A 4683-nucleotide genomic window follows, 5' to 3' on the forward strand; every position below is an offset into this window, starting at 1 on the left:
CGGCGGCCTTTGTCTCGTTGGGCGCAGTCTCTGCCCTCGAAGCATCGTTTGCGCAGAGCCGGCCTCTCTGGAAGGGCTTGTGTCAGATTCGGAGAGCGCTCTGCGAGCGGTAGAGCGGGGCTCATGCGCTTTCTGTAAGCGCGCGGTGAGCACCGTGGAGAGGGTAACCCCGTGGGCACGATCAGGAAGGCGATGCTGAGCGCTCGGGCGGACTTGGGCTTTTAAAACACCACTGGCTTTTTTCGGGTGGGATTGGGTCTCTCTTGGGCTGGTAGGTGCTAGAGTAACAGCCTAAAACTGAGCAGAGAAATAGCTCGGTGCTCAGAGTTCAGTTTCAGTAATGGATGCCAAGAACCAGCCTTCAAGGAGAGAGATGCTCATTTGCCCTTTTCCCAGCCGGGCTTGGCGCTCTGCAGAGACACTCCGGAGGCCTCCCTTTAAAAGCGGGCCTTGGGGAGGCCGCAGCTTGGGTCTGTCCTCTTATACTCCCCCCGCAGCACGTGGCTGATGGCGTGAGTCTGGAGTGCAGTTTATACTGGAAACTGAGGAGGGAGAGAGAATGTGCTTGAATGGTGTTTTAAGACAGCTGTGTTTGAGCACTTTTGAAAGTATAAACATACGTTGTATGTTAAGTATGGTTGTAAGTATGATTCTTTCCTGGACCATGAGAAATGTGACATGGAGAGGCTGTCCTTAGTGAGTTTTGAAGAGTGTTTGTGTTACCAAATGTGTTCTTCAAAGGGTTTGCTGATGATTGATTACAGGACATGGTCCTTTGGGTTTCTGTAGCCATTCTGAGGCTATTGCTTAATGTTGGAGGTGGGATGGATGAAGTAGAGCTTGTTCTTTCTGCCAAAACTCAAAAAATGGTTAGAAGTCTCTGACTCCACATTCAGGAGTGGGTTATGGGATACGTGTCCTTTAAGTTACTGATCTCGAATTAAATTGAGTTAAAGCCGTTAAACACAGTTGGGTTAAAGCCATTACGGTGTTGGCGAAGAATATTGAATATACCTAGACTGCCAGAAGTACCAACAAATCTGACTTGGAAATCTGTGTTGGAAGAATGCTCCTTAGAAGCAAAGATGGCTTACTTTGGACATGTCGGGAGGGACCAGTCCCTGGAGAAGGGCATCACTCTTGGTAAATCAGAGGGTCAGCGAAAAAGAGGAAGACCCTCAACCAGATGAAATGACACAGCGGCTACAACAGTGGACTGAAGCATAACAACGATTGTGAGGATGGTGCAGGACCAGGCAGTGTTTCGTTCTGTCGTACATAGGGTCACTGTGAATTGGGACCGACTTGGCAGCACCTACCAACAACAAAGCCATTTAACTCCCAAATTCTCATTATCTTCTGGCTAACAGACCGTGGACCCATGTGCATCGTGACGAAGTTCTGAGGTGTGAGTCTTGACAAAATGATGTTGTGGAGAGTTTTTCATAAAGCTGAATGTCTTTACAGATTTGTTCCTTATTCTGAGACCGTGTTTATTATTCATATATATACGTGTGTGTGTATGTACATATATATACATACACATAATGAGCACATATACATATACATGCGTATGTTGTTGTTGGATGCTATTGAGGCAATTCTGACGGTTACAGAGTAGAACTGCCCCATAAGGTTTTCTAGGCTGAAGTCTTTACGGGAGCAGATTGCCAGGTCTTTCTCCAGCTGAGCCTCTGGGTAGGTTCGAACCACTTAACTGTTGTGCCACCGGGGCTCTCCCTTGCTCACTCGCTCGCTCTCTGTAAACCCCAGTGCTGTCGAGTCTATTCCGTCTCATAGCAACCCTGTAGGCCAGAGTAGAACTGCCCCATAGGATTTCCAAGGAGCAACTGCTGGATTCGAACTGCATACTTTTTGGTTAACAGCCGAGCTCTTAACTGCTGTGCCACCATGGCTCCACTCTTTCTGTATACGTATGGGTTCTTGTGTGTTGCTATGCTTGTATTTTGGGGCGGAATGATATGTCTGAAAGTTACTTTCAGATAATCTGGGCATGGGCAGATGAATCAAAGTTGGTTGTATGCAGAAACGGTTGAAGTTGAGTCATGAGAACGTGGGGTCCACTGCTGTGTGGTCGGTACGTTTGTGGATGCTTGTGCCTTTCCACAGGGAGTTTTTTCTTTTTTTTTTTTTTGAGTACCTTAATTTTATGCAATCATAGTGATTGTGGATGGCAATTTAAAGAAAAATCTCACCCTTAGCAAAGTAAAAACTTGGCAACTCGTTGCTCTCTCGTTTTTTTTTTCCTGACATTTTACTGGTTCATGAAACCCAGACGTGAGGGATTGTTGTCTGTTACCTCTTGCTCTTTGGGAATGCGAGTTAGGCTGTCGTTGGCTAGAGAGTGGGGAGATCTCTTGACTGGGGTTGTCGTTGGTGTCAGGGTTAAGATAGCGAGCAGACGTCAGGGTTTTCCAGTGGCGGACGTTACAATAATGTGTACCTGTTGGTATGGTCCTCCTCCCCACTTCTCCTGTGGGGAGTCCTGTGCTGTGGGCATTCCTGTAGCCTTGATGACGATTTGTTCCTGGTCGATGATGGGGAGAGGTGGTGGTGGGAATCTCTGTGCTGCAGGTGGTGGGGGGAGAGTCGGCCTCCCGTGACGATCTCGCTGTTCATCCTACAGAGTCGGACACCCCTTCTGGACGACCGCTCGGCCGCTCGGGTGGTTTAACAGGCCAGGGTAGCACCTGCATGTGAGGCCCCAGCACCGCACGCACCCAGCCTGACGCCGTCCCTTCCTTGTTAACGGACTCGATGCTGCAGAAGCAGCTGGCCCGCGCTCGGCCCTCCCAGGTAAGCCTGCAAAGGTTTCTGCCTCCCTCCTCATTCCACCGAGTTCTCTGCGTGCGGCCCTGCAGCGAAGCTTCAATTGGCGGGGGCTCTTAGACGCTGTACCTTAGGAAAGGATCTTTGATTTCCTCAAAGCAGAAAACCCGTGCTTGCTTATTTTTTTTTAAAAAAAATAAGTTTCCTACATTTCTGTACTTTACAGAGATTTCTATAGAGACAGGAATTTGATCCATGTATGAAGTGCAGTGATCCCTAATGACAACTTGAGTGACTCCCTGAGGCGGTGGGAGAGGGCCTGGCTTGCAGTGGCACAGAGTTTTGGGGTGCACCTGACTAGGTGGTTTCTCCTGGCAGGCTGGATCCTGGACACCAGGTAGGGTCGTTATTTTTCTGATATGAGTGGGCAGTTTAAGGAACACATTTTTCTAAGTGTGACTCAGGTAGGCTTTGTGCTTTGACTGGTATGGCTGAGTTGAGAGGTGGTGGGTGGGAAAAATGTGGATACAAGGGTAACCATCAGAGGGGTGCCCGGTCTCCTCTTCCCTGCAGGTTAGGCACTTGGGGGGATAGTAGTGCCTCTCCACGGGCGCCCCTCCACCGGCGCTATGATGTAGCACGCGCTGTAGCAAGGGTGTGTTGTCTAATCCTCACAGCAGCCTTAGCTATTTTTGTCCCCATTTTACAGTTGAAGAGTAGGAGGCTTGGAGAAGTTAAGGTGGCTTTCCCTGGACTTCACAGCTAGTGGGTGATGGAGCTGGGAGTAACCAGGTCTGCTGGCTTCCAGAGCCCGTGGTCTGCCCACTCATCCACTTGTCTTTTCCCTTCTACTGTTTTGAGAAGTGGTCTGGGGAAAGACTTGATCAAGCATAGCCATCTTATCTAAACTATTTTTCTGTAATACAAGCTATAAATATAATACAAAAAATTTCAGTAGCCATGTTAAAAAATAAAGAGCAGGTGAAATCAACTTTAATAATATATTTTATTTGGCTTGGTATATGTAAGGTATTATGTCAACATGTTATCAGTATAAAAACTATTGAGATATTTTGCATTTTTTCTTATACTTTGTTGTTGTTAACCAAAACCAAGCCAAACCATTGCCGTTGAGTTGCTTCCAACTCATAACGACCCTACAGGACAGAGTAGACCTGCCCCATAGGGTTTCCAGGGCTGTAATCTTTATGGAAGCAGACGGCTACATCTTTCCCCTGCGGGTGGTTGTTGTTAGGTGCCATCAAGTCAATTCCAACTCATGGTGACCCCATGTGATAGAGTAGACCTGCCCCATAGGGTTTTCTAGGCTGTGATCTTTACGGAAATAGGTCCTTCCGTACTTCCGTAAAGATTACAGCCTAGAAAACCCTATGGGGCAGTTATACGCTCAATGAAATGGCTGCAACAGTGGGCTCCAACGTAACAGCGATTGTGAGGATGGCGCAGGGCTGGGCAGTGTTGGCTTCTGTCGTGCGCAGGGTCGCTGTGAATCGGAACTGACTCGATGGCGGTTGACAACAGCAGTCTTTTCGGAAGCCGATGGCGAGGTCTTTCCTCCCGTGGACCCACTGGGGGGTTCAGACCACCGACCTTTCAGTTGACAGCTGAGCACTTGTGCCACCCGGGCTCCCACCTTGCGCTCAGCCTTTGAAATGTGGTACGCATTTCATGCTTAAGCTCATCTCCGTGGGGGCTGGCCTCCCTTCATGTGCTGAGCGGCCACGTGTGGCTCGAGGCCTTCGTTTTGAGCAGCACAGTCTGTACAGATGTGCATCCTTCTCTGACTTGCCATGCTGATCCCCTCACTACACGTGTGTGTGTGTGTGTGTGTGTGTGTGTGTGTGTGTGTGCAATCAGTGTCCTACAAGAATT

The 4683-nt window shown here is 48.7% G+C and overlaps 1 protein-coding gene across 1 annotated transcript in view; it reads left to right on the top strand.

Moving 5' to 3' along the window:
• Nucleotides 1-2895: 2895 nt before the first annotated feature.
• Nucleotides 2896-4683, top strand: part of USP36 (ubiquitin specific peptidase 36) — a 51726-nt gene continuing 49938 nt past the window's right edge. The window contains exon 1 of the mRNA XM_004374105.2: nucleotides 2896-3187. The gene's annotated coding sequence lies outside the window, so the exon portion shown is untranslated. The remainder of the gene's footprint in view (nucleotides 3188-4683) is intronic.

The sequence above is a fragment of the Trichechus manatus genome, unplaced genomic scaffold, assembly GCF_000243295.1.
Source record: "Trichechus manatus latirostris isolate Lorelei unplaced genomic scaffold, TriManLat1.0 scaffold00028, whole genome shotgun sequence".
NCBI classification, from domain to species: domain Eukaryota; kingdom Metazoa; phylum Chordata; class Mammalia; order Sirenia; family Trichechidae; genus Trichechus; species Trichechus manatus.